Source organism: Ambystoma mexicanum, chromosome 9 (assembly GCF_040938575.1).
Source record: "Ambystoma mexicanum isolate Mex_15411 chromosome 9, UKY_AmexF1_1, whole genome shotgun sequence".
Lineage (NCBI taxonomy): Eukaryota > Metazoa > Chordata > Amphibia > Caudata > Ambystomatidae > Ambystoma > Ambystoma mexicanum.
In genome coordinates this window covers 1,533,052,349-1,533,070,250 of record NC_090931.1, presented here as the reverse complement: position 1 = coordinate 1,533,070,250, position 17,902 = coordinate 1,533,052,349, and positions in this window count along the sequence as shown.

Below are 17,902 nucleotides of genomic sequence, written 5' to 3'. Positions count from 1 at the left end.
ACAAGTCCACAAACGATAATGATGCAACAAGACTAATTTTAACCTATAACAAGTAGACATCTGAAGTTAGACATATACTACACAGGCACTGGAAGATTCTACGAGCAGACAAAGACCTTGCACCTATTCTGAAAATATATCCAGAAATCAGTCTTAGACGCAACTGTTCTCTCAAAGGACAATTTGGTTGAAAGCTTTCTGGCACAAGATACAACTCCTGGAAAAGGAACATAGCTGACAAAACAGAAGCCAAGCTTTCGGAAATGTACAAGATGCAACATTTGCAAATATGCCAGAACTGTTCAAATTATATACATCCGATTTTAGGCAATTCAATCATGATTCTAGACAAAATCACATGTGAGACTGAATATGTGGTGTATGTACTGTCATGTCCATGCCAGAAATGGTATATAGGCAGCACCAAATGTAAACTGAAAATAAGAATTCAGCAACATGTGAGGGCCATTTTACATCAGGATACCAATTATCCAATGGCTAAACATTGTAATTATTGTCATCAATGTAATTTGGAGGATTTCCAATTTTTTGGCATTTACAAAATTGACCAAAATCCAAGAGGTGGAGACAGAGAGAAGAAACTCTGCCAAAAAGAGAAATGTTGCATCTTGGATTTTGAGAGCAAGTACCCAAAGGATCACAATATAGACGAAGAGATGTACACCTTTTTGGGTTAATAATCCTAACGAATCTGTGTGTTAACAATGTTTTTAATATGATCTTCTTTTTCTGTTTATTTTTCCTTCCCTTTATTTTTGGGATTTACCGAATCATACAAATACTGTATGTTTAAACACTGGGTTTTTACCTATACCTTCTCTGGTCCTTCAGGCCAGCAGTTCCTAAGGTTCATTTCGGTAAGAGCTTTTCAAGTCTTCTTGAGGGTAATTATGAAGGTGCTTATGTTGGTGATTTTTAGGACCCCGGTTTGGGGTTTCTTTTTATAGTGGTATACTTAGGGTGATTTTCAAACATTTTTTAGTGAATAATACATGTGAGCGGCAAGATAAGGTATTGATGAAGAATTGTGGTACAAACTTTTTTCCTTGTTTTCATGAACAAGCAAACTAAGAGATAAACTGTATTAAGGCCATCTAGATTTAAATTTTTTTAGACCTTTCGTTTTTTTATACCCATTGGTGTAGACTTTTATCATTATGTGCATTAGAAAAATATTTTGATTTTTTGCAGAAATGGTGTATATATTGAGCAGTTAGAATTCTACTATTTTATAACTGTGTCTCATATGAAGGAGGAATTGATCCCCGATTTTGAAATTTAACAATATGTGTTGTAACAACGAGTTAAAGATGTAAAAGCCAACTAAGGAAGGTTGTAAGCAAACACAATGAAAATGTATGCCCTATGCACTTCATTTCATATGGTCAACCAAAGATTAGGATACTTTTATATACTTCGTACTGTAGTTTGGCTGCTAGCATTATGCACTTTAAAGTATAGACATAGGAATATCTGGAAGCAGATGAGCACTATGCACTTTATATGACAGCAATGACAATTGCTATTAAAATGCATGCACTGTGCACTTTATCCCATATAAGCTACAACTAAATATGAGAATATTGCTGTGAATTATGTTCGAAACTTGGCTGCTAGCACTACGCACTTGGAAGTATGAACATAGGAATATCTGAATGTAAATCAGCATTATGCATTTTGTGTTATGGATAAAGGAACTGCAAGCTGGTTTCAAACATATTGCACTTTATAGTACAACCATAGGAACATCATAATGAGATAGGCACTATGCACTTTATATAACGACCACAAAGATATGGAGTTGCACTATGCACTTCATTAATGAAGTTATAGGTACAATAACGATAGACAGAGATGTGAATTAATAATAAATACTTTATTGTAATATAATCCAAGAATAGGAATTTACACAACTCATTCATTTCATAAATTTCATGAAGACATAAAACATAAGAGTATATACATATGAAATGACACACATCCCACACATCCCACACATCCCAACGACCTTACATATAAGAGTTGAAGTAATACTTAAAAGACACATTATTGCCTATTTATGGCTGAATAATAAACACAACACATAATTTTTCTAACAAATTGTGTATGCACCAGTCACCTTTGTCATTGGTTTAAGATAATGATCAGGGACAATCGGTATATTCCAAATTTCACCACAAGGGTTTTCTATTTAAAGATGGCCGATACCCAGTCTAACAGATGAAACACATAGTCCCTCTTTTATGTTTAGGCATGCTCACTTAGAGATGGCCGACAGCAAACCACACATAGGAATTAGTCTCCTTTTTATGCCTAATACCATGCCACATGAGCTATTTTAAATGTTTGGTAATATGGAACACCTATGTGATCAAGCGGGGAGGGAACCGTGAAACGTGTAAACTCTGTTATGCAAGGGCCGCACTTGTTGGGAGGGCCACGATGCTAGTGGATTCCACGAACCATGTGTTGCACGCAGATATCTAATAAAGAAACTTTTCTGACACTGGTTTCCTGAAGCAATATTATTTGAATGGGGGAGTGCTTTTCAACAGACTGCGGAAGAAACAGTCACATGGACATATATATATATATATATATATGTATATATATATATATATATATATATATATATTCACTCTTTCTCTCTCTCTCTCTCCCTCTTTCTCCCTCTCTCCCTCTCTCCCTCTCTCTCTCTCTCTATATATATCTCTCTCCCCCCTCCGTACACAAAAAGAAAACTAAAATAACAACCACTACTTTTCCTGAGCCCTCTAATTACATGGAGCTCCTAAATTGCCTCGTATATTTCTTTCCACACTGGTCGGGACAGTGCACTGTGGCTGCCACCTTCTCCCCTCACTCGGGGAGGCTCCCGTATTCCCTTTTCCTTATCCTTAATATATTTAAAAAATAGAATGAATAAAAATGGCCATAAATCAAGCTATACTTTGACTTCCATTCACTGAGTATTCATCCCTTTCATACTGCTCTATATCCCCACCTGAACATTGTTATTCCTTGCAGACAATACTCATGTGTTCACGTTCTTCCCAAAGCCTCCTTTCACAGGGAATCCAAAACTCTGGAAGGGCGCATTCCTTTGGAAGATACTAAATATTCCCAACACTAGAGGAACGAGGGGGAAGTGTAATTCGGTGGGAACAGGGTTCTGCAGAGTTATTATGCTGTATAGAAATTAGGCATTGTGAACCAGGAACGTGAGCAGCACAAGCCTGCAGCTTATCCCTTCTGGGCATAATACAAAATAAAATCATAGACTCTGGTCCTTCTAGTGCTGCGCATCTACCTATACATGCTACAATGGCTCTACTTACTGCCGTGCAGATTACTCCCCCCCTTGTATGCTACATCACTTCATAAGGTGTTCGCCTTACCTGGAAGTGCCTAGGGGGGTGGGATAGGCTAATTTCCATCTCTACATTCTCCAGCAGGATTTGTCAGTCCCTCTACCAGACCACCGCTGCCATCACCAGCAGCGGAACAGAGGAGGCGGGAACACACAGAGGGCATGCCGGTCCGTTGCCGAGTCCCTCCACTCCTGCATGCAGATGACACTGCAGCACATCAGCGATCCTGAGTCCGAGCCCTCCACCTCTGTCACCCCCACAGCGAGATATGTGACCAGCACCACAAGGTGTCACTCCTTGCACTAACTGACACCAACACCAAGGGCACAAGGCCATGAAAGTAACATCACATGGCACCCTTTGTATAGTCACAAGGGAAGTGGGTGGTTGTGTGTGCTGGGGATGGGTGTTGGAGAGGGGGGAGGTGGGCTTTGCGTGTGTGTGCTGGGGATGGGTGTTGGAGAGGGGGTAGGTGGGCTTTGCGTGTGTGTTTGGGAGGGGGAGGTGGAGTGGGCTTTGTGTGTGTGTTTGGGAGGGGGAGGTGGAGGTGGGCTTTGCGTGTGTGTACTGGGGATGGGTGTTGGAGAGGGGGGAGGTGGGCTTTGCGTGTGTGTGCTGGGGATGGGTGTTGGAGAAGGAGGAGGTGGGCTTTGCGTGTGTGTTTGGGAGGGGGATGTGGAGGTGGGCTTTGTGTGTGTGTGTTGGGGATGGGTGTTGGAGAGGGGGGAGGTGGGCTTTGCGTGTGTGTTTGGGAGGGGGAGGTGGAGGTGGGCTTTGTGTGTGTGTGCTGGGGATGGGTGTTGGAGAGGGGGAGGTGGGCTTTGCGTGTGTGTTTGGGAGGGGGAGGTGGAGGTGGGCTTTGTGTGTGTGTGCTGGGTGTTGGAGAGGGGGGAGGTGGGCTTTGCGTGTGTGTTTCGGAGGGGGAGGTGGAGGTGGGCTTTGTGTGTGTGTGCTGGGGATGGGTGTTGGAGAGGGGGGAGGTGGGCTTTGCGTGTGTGTTTGGGAGGGGAAGGTGGAGGTGGGCTTTGTGTGTGTGTGCTGGGGATGGGTGTTGGAGAGGGGGGAGGTGGGCTTTGCGTGTGTGTTTGGGAGGGGGAGGTGGAGGTGGGCTTTGTGTGTGTGTGCTGGGGATGGGTGTTGGAGAGGGGGGAGGTGGGCTTTGCGTGTGTGTTTGGGAGGGGGAGGTGGAGGTGGGCTTTGTGTGTGTGTGCTGGGGATGGGTGTTGGAGAGGGGGGAGGTGGGCTTTGCGTGTGTGTTTGGGAGGGGGAGGTGGAGGTGGGCTTTGTGTGTGTGCTGGCGATGGGTGTTGGAGAGGGGGGAGGTGGGCTTTGCGTGTGTGTTTGGGAGGGGGAGGTGGAGGTGGGCTTTGCGCGTGTGTGTGTGTTGGGGATGGGTGTTGGAGAGGGGGGAGGTGGGCTTTGCGTGTGTGTTTGGGAGGGGGAGGGGGAGGTGGAGGTGGAGGTGGGCTTTGTGTGTGTGTGCTGGGGATGGGTGTTGGAGAGGGGGGAGGTGGGCTTTGCGTGTGTGTTTGGGAGGGGGAGGTGGAGGTGGGCTTTGTGTGTGTGTGCTGGGGATGGGTGTTGGAGAGGGGGGAGGTGGGCTTTGCATGTGTGTTTGGGAGGGGGAGGTGGAGGTGGGCTTTGTGTGTGTGTGCTGGGGATGGGTGTTGGAGAGGGGGGAGGTGGGCTTTGCGTGTGTGTTTGGGAGGGGGTGGTGAAGGTGGGCTTTGTGTGTGTGTGTTGGGGATGGGTGTTGGAGAGGGGGGAGGTGGGCTTGGCGTGTGTGTGTTGGGGATGGGTGTTGGAGAGGGGGGAGGTGGGCTTTGCGTGTGTGTTTGGGAGGGGGAGGTGGAGGTGGGCTTTGTGTGTGTGTTTGGGAGGGGGAGGTGGACTTTGTGTGTGTGTGCTGGGGATGGGTGTTGGAGAGGGGGGTGGTGGGCTTTGCGTGTGTGTTTGGGAGGAGGAGGTGGAGGTGGGCTTTGTGTGTGTGTGCTGGGGATGGGTGTTGGAGAGGGGGGAGGTGGGCTTTGCGTGTGTGTTTGGGAGGGGGAGGTGGAGGTGGGCTTTGTGTGTGTGTGTTGGGGATGGGTGTCGGAGAGGGGGGAGGTGGGCTTTGCGTGTGTGTTTGGGAGGGGGAGGTGGAGGTGGGCTTTGTGTGTGTGTGTTGGGGATGGGTGTTGGAGAGGGGGGAGGTGGGCTTTGCGTGTGTGTGTTGGGGATGGGTGTTGGAGAGGGGGGAGGTGGGCTTTGCGTGTGTGTTTGGGAGGGGGAGGTGGAGGTGGGCTTTGTGTGTGTTTGGGAGGGGGAGGTGGAGGTGGGGGTGGGCTTTGTGTGTGTGTGCTGGGGATGGGTGTTGGAGAGGGGGGAGGTGGACTTTGCGTGTGTGTTTGGGAGGGGGAGGTTGAGGTGGGCTTTCTGTGTGTGTGCTGGGGATGGGTGTTGGAGAGGGGGGAGGTGGGCTTTGCGTGTGTGTTTGGGAGGGGGAGGGGGAGGTGGAGGTGGGCTTTGTGTGTGTGTGCTGGGGATGGGTGTTGGAGAGGGGGGAGGTGGGCTTTGTGTGTGTGTTTGGGAGGGGGAGGGGGAGGTGGAGGTGGGCTTTGTGTGTGTGTGCTGGGGATGGATGTTGGAGAGGGGGGAGGTGGACTTTGCGTGTGTATTTGGGAGGGGGAGGTGGAGGTGGGCTTTGCGTGTGTGTTTGGGAGGGGGAGGTGGAGGTGGGCTTTGCGTGTGTGTTTGGGAGGGGGAGGTGGAGGTGGGCTTTGTGTGTGTGTGTTGGGGATGGGTGTTGGGGGAGGTGGGTGGGTCAGGGTGTATTGGGGATGGTATGTTTCACACTTGGTTATAAGGTTCTAGTTTACCTTAAGCAATGCGTGGACATTTCTTTCTGTATGATTGTGACTTATTCAATGCATGGCAATGTACAAAGGTGAGCAGTGTGTGATTATTGATTTGATCAGAATCAATTGTCTGTTAGTTCTCATTGCATTGGACGCCCATGTTCTGTTACACAGTCTACAAAGCTCTCAGACAGCAGCCGTCAACTTCATGGCCTGTGAATGGCATTTCAGGGTGCATGTTGCCTGTGTTGGGCCTGTGAGCTGCTATCTTCGTTCCTTCCATTATGGCTCCACATACAAGATTGCCAGAAAACATGCAATCACTGTCAGTATTATAGTGTCTTTTTGCAGTGTTGAACTGGACAATCATCGAGTGATACTGCTTCCTGTTGCGGTATACCTCTTCAGATGCTGGGGTGCCACCAAGGCCACATGGGGGCAGTCAAGAGCCACTATTACAGTGGGCAGGTGGGCTGCTGCGTGCAAATGTGCCTTTGCTGCATTTATCTGTGCTAGGCAGGGAGATGTGCCGGGAAGCATTGCGCAGGAGTGCATCATGCACCTGCACAAGCACATGTGAACATGTGGGCTGGGACATTCCATGCAGCGTGCCCACAGTGTGCTGGAAGGGGCCAGTGGCAAGGGAGTTTAGGACTGACGCAAGCTTCAGCAGCGGGGGTGAGGCAGTTCTGATGTTGATCCTGCTCTGTATGTCATCATGGATCAGGACGAATGGCTTAACGATGGTCTCCCTGCTCAGCTGGTAGAGAGTAATCAGGTGGGTGTCCGTTAATGTCAAGGGTGATGGCCTGACCCGGGAATGTGCGCTCGCCTTGCATGGCGTCACCTTCTCCTCACAGCACCCTCTGCCGCTGTTCTTGCATCTGCAGCTCAATGTGGAGTAGGCGCCCTGCATGGTTTCTCCTTCTCCTCCTCTGCAGCGCAATGTGGAGCAGGAGTAGCTGCATGTCACAGTTTGTAACAGCTAGTGGCAGCATTGTGTGTGTGTGTGTTAGGGTCATAGGGTCAGGTGTGGGCATTATGTACCCTTTCTGGGTGGATTGGGTCCACCAGTTGCTTGAGTTCCGTCACCTGTATGCATTGACCTCCACCTTTAAGGTGAAGATACCTGCACTGTGTTTTTGGCAGAATTACCACCACATTTTGACAGTGTATTGGAAGTAATTCAACTTGGAATACGGCACAAATACTGTTTAGGATCTCAGCGGTATTTCTGCCAGTGGAATTAGCACAGACTTTTTATTTGGCAGTATGCAAAAAGTGGTGCTAATTCCAGTACCACCCCTTTTACCGTATACTGCCGTACTCATAATGAGCCCCAATGTCTCTAAGCATCAGGGTGCTATAGTATCAGATAAACCAGACACACACAAGTCTAGAGGGCTTTCTGAAAGTTAAGAGATTTCCCTCAGGTCACAGTTGCAGTGGTAGTGGATTCCAAGGGTTCTAGACCTGGTATGAGAACAGGGTTAAAAGGGGGCAGGTGGGAGGCCACCAGGGGGCGCGCAGGCAATGGCTGCCTGAACGTGCTGCTCTCCCCGAAGCCAGGCGTCCAGAGGGATTTGAGCCCCCCCTGAGATCCCCCCGGCGGGCCCAACACGGCGGACAGGACGAGTGAACCCTTGGGGCGCCCCGCGGGAGAAAGAGCGGAGTCCGAAGACCCCGGGGTTCCCGAGAAAGGCCCCAGCGGAAGAAGACGCGGCCTGGACACGTGAACGCGTCCGAGCGGGCACCGCTTCAGAGGCCCCCTCGCCGCGACGTGAAGCCGGAGGTCCGGGAGGCCCGGCGGCGGCTCGGGAGACAGGCTCCCCCCCACCCCACCACCCGGAACAGAGAAGCGCAGGTACAGCGACCGGCCCGGAGCCCCCGTGGCTGGACCCGCTCGAGCGGGGGGGGGGCGGCGCTCGGCCGCCTCCGCCCCCATCGGGAGTCCCCCGGGCGGGCTGCCACGGACCGCGGGGTCCCGGAGGAGGGGGGCGAGGAGAGTGAGCGGCAGCGACGCGGAGGGGCCCGGGCCTGCCCCCCCCGCTGGCGCGAGTGGGGACAGTCGCCCGCGCCCCAGGAACACCGCGGGGAGGACCCCCGGAACATATCGACTCCACCCTGCCCCCCCCTGCGGATAGCAGAACTCGGGGTAGACGGGGTGTGAGGCCCCCACCCGCCATTGGTGGGGCGTGTGCCCGCCCCCCCCCACACACCACGGGAGCCCTCGGGCGGGGCGCCGAGGCAGAGGTGCCCTCCGCGCCCGCTGGCCCAGGCCGCACGCGACACCCTTCTACGGGGTTGGCCAGAAGAAGCCCCGGATCACTGCGGAGGACATCGAGAGGGGTGTGAGGCCCCCACCCAGGAACGGGTGGGGCGTGTGCCCGCCCCCCCCCAAGTAAAGGCTAAACCCCAGGAAATAGCCAAGCCCCCATCTGAGCCGCAGAGGGAGTTCGAACACTGACCCGGAGCGGGCGGGGATCGACACTGCTAGTTGCAGGTGATTATCAGATGAACTGGCGGGAAGCCCTACAGGGATACCGTTTCCAGGAGACCCCCAGAGGCAACATGAGCGCGGACCCCAGGGAAACCATGGCCCGACAGGAAGACGCGGCCCCCTCGTCGGCAGCAATGGAAAGAGGCTTCGCCTCGATCTTGCAGGAAATCAGGGACATGCGTTCAGATATAGCCCAGAAATTTGAAAAAATGGACCAGAGGGTGGACAAGGTCGAAGATAGACTATTACAAGTGGAGGCCAACCAATCATCAACAGCAGCCCAGGACATACAACTATGTATGAGGCTGGAAGCCCTGGAGAACAGGGACGAGGAAAGGGCCCGACAGATGGATGACTTTGAAAACAGAGAGAGGCGGAACAACCTCAGAATTTTCGGTGTGCCTGAAGCGGAGGGGGAAACGGAGAGGGACGTCATTCGAATAGTGAAGGACATCATCACCCTCCTATTTGCAGAGGAAATGACAACCGAGCCAACATTCGACAGAGCGCATAGGGCAGGGGGCAGAGCGGGGGCCCCCCGGTCAATCTTGGTCCGATTCCACTATTACTCCGAGAAGACAAAGGTGCTGGAGGAGGCCCGAAAGACCAGAGAAATCACCTACAACAATGCCCAGGTCTCAATATACCAGGATCTTTCCTCCTACACGCTGGCCAAGCGCAGACTATGCCGACCCCTCACACTACTATTCAAGGAAAAGGGCGTGCGTTATAGATGGGGCTACCCCTTCTCCCTGAACTTTGAATACATGGGCCAACGCTCAACCCTGATCACGGAAGAAGACATCCGGAGTGCCATTCAAGAGTACACAGTGGATCCGCACCCCCGGAGAGGTCCAGTGGGACCAGAAAACCTCAGAACGAACAGCCCCGGCCCATCCGGAGAGAGGAGAAGGCGCACCGGCGCAAGGAAATTTCGGAAAATGAACACCCCATCTCCAGCAAAAGAGGGAGATCGGCATGACTCCGAGGACTGAGAACGGGGGTAACCCACTGAATCCGGGACGGATATGCGCAGATTCGGAGAGTCTACCACTACTACCGTCCCCACGAACAGCAAGTACAGGGGACACATGGTCGGGTTACAAGGGGATGAGCTTTATGGGTGAAATGCCTGGCCGAGGTGGGCAGGCTGGTGGTTCGGCCAAAAGCCAGCAATGGCAGAACTAATTGGCTGGACGCCGGGGTGGGGGGTGGGGGTATATTCGGGAGTGGGGGTTGTTCAGACACGGTTGGGACACGGGGGGCAGTTGGGGTGTTTTAGGCCCACCGGGGGGGGAGGGGAAGGATCCACAAAGTAGAACCAAGGGAGCACGCGAAGGAAAGAGATACGAGGGTAATGACCGAGAGGGAGGGAATCTGGGACTATGGCTGATAGTCTACCTGCCCTGGGAGTGGGCTCCCTCAATGTACGGGGCTTAAATACGCCCACAAAGAGATCCCTGGTCTGTAGAGAGTTCAGAAGGGCCAACCTCGACATCCTCTTCTTGCAGGAAACCCACTGGCCACGGGGGAAGGAACCCAAAATCCGGGGAGGAGGTATTGGGGAGGTCTTCAGTGCATCCCACAAAAATAAAAAGAGAGGGGTGGCCATCTTGGTAGCGAGGAACGTGGGGCTTGAGAAAGAGGCTGTGCTGAAGGACCCAGAGGGGCGCTACCTGATGGTGCGGGGATCCCTACAGGGTGCCCCACTTACCCTAGCCGTTGTCTACGGCCCAAATGAAGGCCAAATCCAGTTCTGGGAGGAGGTGAGGGACAAACTTAAAGGCTTTGTTCATGGGACGGTGGTGGTGGGGGGGGATTTTAACATGGTCCTGGACCCAATCCGGGACAGGAAACGAGCTGGTCCCCAGGCCCCCAAGCCACTCGATGAGATCATGGCACGGGGCTTCCAGAGGGTCAACTCGGAGCTGGGCCTGGTGGACACGGTCCCGACCCCTAGAACGGACACCCCCATATTCACTTACTACTCACCCGTGCACACATCATTTTCCCGGATAGATTATGTCCTGGTGGACGAGACCTTGTACGCATTTGTCACTGGCCATAGGGTGGACCCAGTCCCCTGGTCTGACCACGACCTGGTCCGAGTCACCATAGCGAGAGGGGGCCTTAATGAACACAGGGGAAGATGGAAGTGTAACGATTCCCTCCTGAAGGATGAGGTCCTAGCCCAGGAGGTCCTTGACGCCATTACAGAATTCTTTGAATTCAATGACAACGGTGAGGTGCGTACACACACCCTGTGGGACGCGTTTAAGGCAACCCTGCGGGGAGTCCTGATCCGATTGGGAACCCGGAGGAAAAGAGAAAGGGAAGCCCAGGAGCGGCATCTGAGGGGAAAAATCGCCCAACTTCAACCGGGAGGCTCCCCCATGGAGCCCTTAAACCGGGACCGGGTGGCCGCCCTGGACGACTACAGGCTCCAACTAAAAGACCTTCTCCTCCACAAAACAGAGAGAAGCCTCCACCTGGTTAAACAAAAGTATTATGAAAAAGGGGACAGGGCGGACAGGATCCTAGCTTGGAGGCTGAGGGAGGTACAGAGGAGTAGAATGGTGAAGGCAGTGAAGAACGAGGTGGGGGAGCTGGGACATGATACTTCTCACATTGGAGAGGCCTTCCGCCGATACTACGAAAGGCTATACTCGTCTGAGTACAGAGGGGACGGGGGGGAGATCGAGGAATTCCTAAACTCCATCCAGGTCCCGTCTTTGACTAGGGAGATGGCGGAGGGGTTGGAGGGTCCGGTGACCGAGGAGGAGGTGGAACATGCGATCAGTGGCATGAAGGTGGGCACTTCCCCGGGCGAAGATGGCTACTCAGTGTACTTTTACAAAAGGTTTCGGTCGGCCCTCGCCCCCCACCTGGTCAGGGTGTTTAATGCGGTTCTGGAGGGGGGTCCTCTCCCGGACTCCATGATGGAGGCAGTCATTGTAGTGCTCCCAAAGGACGGTAGAGACCCCTCGGAGTGCTCCTCCTACCGCCCGATCTCCCTGTTGAATATTGATGTTAAGATCCTGGCCAAGGTCATCGGGAGCCGGGTGGAGGGGGTCCTACCGAAGCTGGTCCACGGTGACCAGGTGGGGTTCGTTAGGGGGAGACAGGGCTCAGATAATATTCGCAAGACCATAGACCTGTTTCATTACGCCCAGGTGTCGGACCTAGACGCGAGCGTCCTTTCCCTAGACTCAGAAAAGGCATTCGACAGGGTCGAGTGGAGGTTCATGGAGCTCACTCTTCAGAAGATGGGCTTCGGGACCCACATTAGGGACTGGTAGCCGCACTGTACAGGGCCCCAAAGGCCAGAGTCCAAGTGAATGGTAGATTGTCGGCCCCACTCCTTCTATCACGAGGAACAAGACAGGAATGCCCACTCTCCCCGTTGATCTATGTCCTAACTATGGAACCCCTGGCAATAGCAATCAGATCACACCCAGACATCAAGGGGATCAGGAGAGGCGATGTAGAATTCAAGCTCTCCCTGTTTGCAGACGATATCCTGGCCTATCTGGTGGACCCAAAATCCTCACTCCCCCCCCTCCTGTCCCTGTTGTCCGCATTTGGGCGCTTCTCAGGTCTAAAGATCAACACATCTAAATCAGTCCTCCTCCCCATGAGAACTCGGGACCCAGGCCTAGACTCCCGGGACAGTCTGGGGGGAATAGCGGTGGGGAAGACCTCAATCCGATACCTGGGGATCTTTCTGACCAGGGACCTGCACAACCTCGCCCCTGCCAACTATGACCCCGTTATGTCACAGGTCACCACCGATTTAAGGAGATGGGGCTCCATGATCCTGTCCTGGTATGGTCGCATGACGGCAGTGAAAATGAATATACTCCCGCGCCTACTATACCTTTTCACCGCCCTCCCCACCAGCGTCCCCGACCAAACATTCAGGGTCCTCCAGAATGCGGTGCGCGAGTTTGTATGGCAGGGTAGGACCCCGAGAACCGCGAAGGCCATTCTTACCTTACCTAGAGAGGAGGGGGGGTTCGGGCTCCCTGACTTTCACCTCTACTTCCGCGCCGCTCAATTGCGCGTCCTCCTGGAACACATGAGGGAAGGGATGGGCACATACTGGTTGTACCTGGAGGACATGAATGCGCACCCACTTAAGGTACGCGACCTCCTATGGGCCCCACCTAAATTCATCCCGAACAGGCTCAAATCCCACCCAACACTGGGAGTTCTCTGGGCAATATGGAGGGAGGGCCCCCAAACGGCACATCTGACATCATGGCCGTCCCCGATGTCATCCCTTTGGGGTCACCCACTTAGACTGGGAAACAGGGGGTTCCGTAATGCACAGTCATGGTCAGACTCAGGGATGGAATGGGCTGGACAACTGTTTAAAGAGGGAGAATTCCTACCATACGAAGACTTGAGGACCGCCCTCGGCCCGGAGTCAATCTCCATATTCGAGTACCTCCGCCTGAAGGGTATCCTGTGCGATCAATCATGGGGCCAGCGGCTAAAGAGACAGATGACCCCCTTTGAGAAACTACTCGATACTGCAACCTCCAGGAAGGGGGCGGTATCTGCAATGTACAAAATCCTTAACACGGTTGACCTGGGGAGAAGGAGGGGGTTCCGCACTTTCTGGAACGATCTGGCCGGGGAAGAAATTTCGGAGGACTCCTGGTCGAGGATATTCAAAATAGCATTCCACGGGAACCTGTTCACAGCAGACATGGAGCACAACTTTAAAATTCTACAGGGGTGGCACAGAGATCCCGTCAAACTGTCAAAAATGTTCACGGGAATATCCCCCGCCTGCCCGAGGGGATGTGACCAGGCAGGCACGAGGGGCCACATGTGGTGGCACTGTCCGAAAGCGCAAACATACTGGGAGAGGGTAAGGGGTTGGATCGCTGAAGTCACGGAGGAATTGCTTCCCCATAATCCCCTGACAGTGCTGCTGGGCCTCCCCCCAGAGGATACGGAGGTACACAGATACCCGAGAATGTGGGAAACAATGCTGAGGGCCGGGAGGGTGGCATTGGCCCAGAAATGGAAGAGCAGGGAGACGCCCACAAAGGAGGACTGGATACACAAGGTTAAAAACATGTTCTTGATGGACAAATTAACAGCGATGATGAACAATGACATGAACTCTTTTAAGACTAACTGGTACGGGGTACAGCAGATCTGGGGTTGGGAGGTCCACTGAGGCTCGGGGAGGGAACGTGGATGGAAATGGGGACCCGCGTCCCGGGGGATAATGGACGACATGCAGCCAAACACGCAGTTGGAATTTTTTTTGCTTTTTTCCCGAACTCCGGTCACACAAAGTTTGCAACGCATCTCCCTGTGAAGGGGGTTCTACTGGATCCAAGTTAATGGGGGGGAGGGTTCGTTCTTTTCTGGGAGGGCGGGGGGGGAGGGGCCCTTTTTCTTTTCTCTTATTTTGGGGGCTGATGACACGTTTATTTTATGGTAAAGCTTCCAGCCTGTTTGTTATATTATGAAAATGTTAATAAAATAAAGTTTAAAAAAAAAAGGGGGCAGGTGATTGATTGCTAGAACTATTAGATGTTGCAGGAATGGGAACCAGACAAAAGGACATCATTATGGAAACTTAAACTTGGATGTTGGAATAAGATCCTGCACACAATGACACTGGAAAGGTGTAAGCCCGCGGGTTGAAGGGAGCGGGTGTTTGCTGTGTCCTGCTGCTGTTTTGGCCCAGGAGGGCCTCCATGAGGACTATTTCTGGCCACACCCCTGGACCACTGAAAACACCAGGGACATGACCCGCCAGGGTGTAAGCCCACGGGTTGAAGGGAGTGGGTGTTTGGCTCACGCACGTGTGTTCGGCGACTGAATGGGGGTGAGGACTTGTGAGCAGGCATTTTGATCCTGATCCTGTACTAAGGGAGTGGAGAAGGTCTTTTGTGGACAGTGAGTGAGGTGAAGAGCTGTGAAATATGGGGGCGGGGGGCTATTTCACCCACCTGGCCTTTTTTAACTCTAACTAATAAATCACCCCCCTCATCACCTCCTGCTGCACCCGCAGAGTCCAACTCCAACCTATGCCAGCTCATTTAATGCAACACAATGCCACACCATGACTGAAAAGTAAAAAACCGGGAACCTTTGGAAGTGCTGGCTCTGGCTGCGACGGGTAAGCACCCCCCCTCGCCCCGTCACTGTATGCACTGATATTTGTTCTGCTAGTGGCTAGCGATTTGGGTTATTTTGTTACTGACACTGACCTCAACATAAATATGGCAACGATGGCAGTGGCCACAATGGTTGTGGCCTTTCACCTCCGTCCGCCTCTTCACCATCCAAAAACCCGTCTGCATCATCCCCGGGAAGCGGAACATTCTGGCAGTAATAAGGAAGAAGCAACCAACCTCCAGCAGCGGCAAGCCCAGGGGCCAACACCCCGCAATGTTAAAGGGGGATGCCCATGAGCTGAGTAAAGAAATTAATTAATTTCTTGGCAATGCACCGACTATCCTGGGGGCAACTCCAAAAACAACAAGCTCACGTTAACTAACACATCATTGGGGGGGGGGGGGGGGCTGACAGGCTCAACAAAGGACAAACGTTAGTCTGTGCAGCACAAGCTTGTAGTTATAAGGGGGGGCGACCACAGTCAGTGGGCTTCATTACAACCCTGGCGGTAGCCGTGCCTGTAACATTTTTTCGGCGGGCAGAAATGGGCAATTACCGGTCATTACGGCCTTGACGGACCCAGTATTTGCCCATTTCTGGGCACCTGAATTTATTTTTCCCCAATCCCATTTGAGCCCTTTAGGGCTCAAATGGGAATGGGGGGCCGGATACACAGGCACTGTTATTAACCGTGCCTGTGCATCCGAAATGCTGTGCATGCGGGTGCCTTTCATTCTGCCAGGTCAGACCTGCGAGCACAACTCTTGTGTCCGGACCGGCAAACTCGTAATGAGGCCCAATGTCTTACTGGGTATCTGTGACCCTCCTCCAGCAGTACAGCACAAGCATCATCATTCCCCATACCAGCCGACTGTCTTTTCTCCTCTTTTGCCACCTAAAATTGGCCCAATACAGAGCCACTGGAGCCTCTTTGCTTGGAGAGTGTCCTCAACTCTGACCCTGTTGTTATAGCAACCACAGGCGTTATTGAAGCTAAAATCCCAGCCGCCACAGTGACCCTCACAAACAATTCCTCAATGTCTACAACAGTTATCTGCGCCCTGATATTGCTGCCTGTTCCTTCTGGCCTAGACCTACAAGGGAAAAACCCTTTTCATCAGGGCCCATCCCCTCAGTGGCCACGAAAACCCTTGCCCAACAAACTGTGGGTATTTGGGATTCGTCGAGTGGTAAACCACATCCACAAGAGGCTCCTTCTGCTTGCTTTTTTTCAGCAGAAACTTCTCTCCCTCCTGCATCAGTCTCCATTGATAGGATTCCTGCCCAGGGCTGCAACTGTAATTGTTTATTGGTCCTGGTGGAAATGGTGACCATAAAGGAGCAGCTGTTAAAGATCTTAGACAGTCAGGGCTGGTCTGGGAAATAAAAGAGGCCCAGGAAATAAAGTTCAAAGTGGCCCCATATGGCACATTTTCAGCAAGCCCAATGCTTTTCCTATGGGAACATTTGGAAATACCACACAAAAGAGGTCCAGGGTGCAGAGGCCCACCGGGAAATCTCCAGAGTTTCCTATAGGCCAGTCCACCCCTGTAGACAGTGCAAGAAGAATAAAAGGCAGCATTCAAGCACCCCTGCCAACTGTGGGGGGACCCCTCTCCTCTGCAAAGGATTTGGACAACATCCCTTGCCCGAATATGCCCCAACATACCGAGATTGTCGACATGGCAACCTCTGAGGTGGCGTTGACTAAAGGGACTAGGGCCTACGTCGATGCCGCCACTAGTTCTACTGCTAAGCCTGGCCAGGCAGCCTTTAATCAAACACCCCGGGGAAGCGATGAGGAGGCAACCCAAGACGGCCAACGCTGTTGGTTGGGTGGGAAACAGAGGAGGGTGAGGGGACCATCGAAGGCAAGTATCCCCAGCTCTACCTACTCTCATGGACTCAAACTCCTTAAGGGGAGCACAAAGTGAAAGCATGGCATTCATGCCTAGGGTGCCTAAAATGCTTGGAGATAGAGCCGAATCCAGAGACTTCTTAACAAACAAATGTATCCATTGGTTGAGGTCTGTGAATGATAAGAGAGGACATCTACAGTTCCAGAAGGTTTACCCACGGGGAGGGATGTCCCTGTGACTCTATCTGCATAGCAGTCAGGGAACCAAGAATGGCCTCCAAGATATTGGGAATTGCTACATGACGTCACCCAATACCAAGGGGATTCCGCCCCTAGTTTTACTTGGCCCAAGGGTTATACGCCCTAACTAGGTTTTGGGTACCATTCCCCGATGCTCTCCAGCACCAATGCAGCCCCTTTGGGGCTAGGACAAGTGGGGCCCTCCAGTGGATGGGTGGGTTCCACCCAAGTATTGGAACAGTTGAGGTTGGGCCTGGCAGGGGCGAGTTCCCTCCTGAATTCCTGTGAACACCTTGTTTTCTGTTATTATAATGTACTGATTGGTGCAATGTTGTGATGTTTGTATACTTTGATGGCCTCGAATGATGAGGAATGTGTCTGCAGCAGAACAGGAGTGTAAAATGGGCGCTAGTCTGGGGTCCTGAGGCCAGAATTAGGGTGGAGATTGTAGACAACAGTGACAGTGCGACATGGAACAGAGAATCGACATTCCAGAGAGAACATGATCCATGTCCAGTGGAAGGGATCTCTCCACATGTAATTAGATTTGGTATTATGGATGATGCCGGCACATTGCTATCAGTTACTCAATAAAGAAACATTTACTTTTCAAAATTAAATGATACCTCTTGGAGTTTATGCTATATGTCATTTGTATCGCGCCTATACCCAAGTGTTTCAAGGCACGACGAGGTAAGGAAGGGGGAACAGAGGGAGGACAGAGACAACGATCTTACTAGGCCAAGTGACATTGAGATTGTGCAAGTGCAGGGGAAAGGGTAGTGGGCAGTGCTGTACATGGGATCAAAACAATAACAAGAAGTGCGGCCAGCAGGTGGCAGGTGCGAGGGTAAGTGCAGACAGCAGGTGTCCAAAAGTGCCGGAAGGGGGACTGTAGGGTTACAGATACAGACCCAAGTGCAAGAGT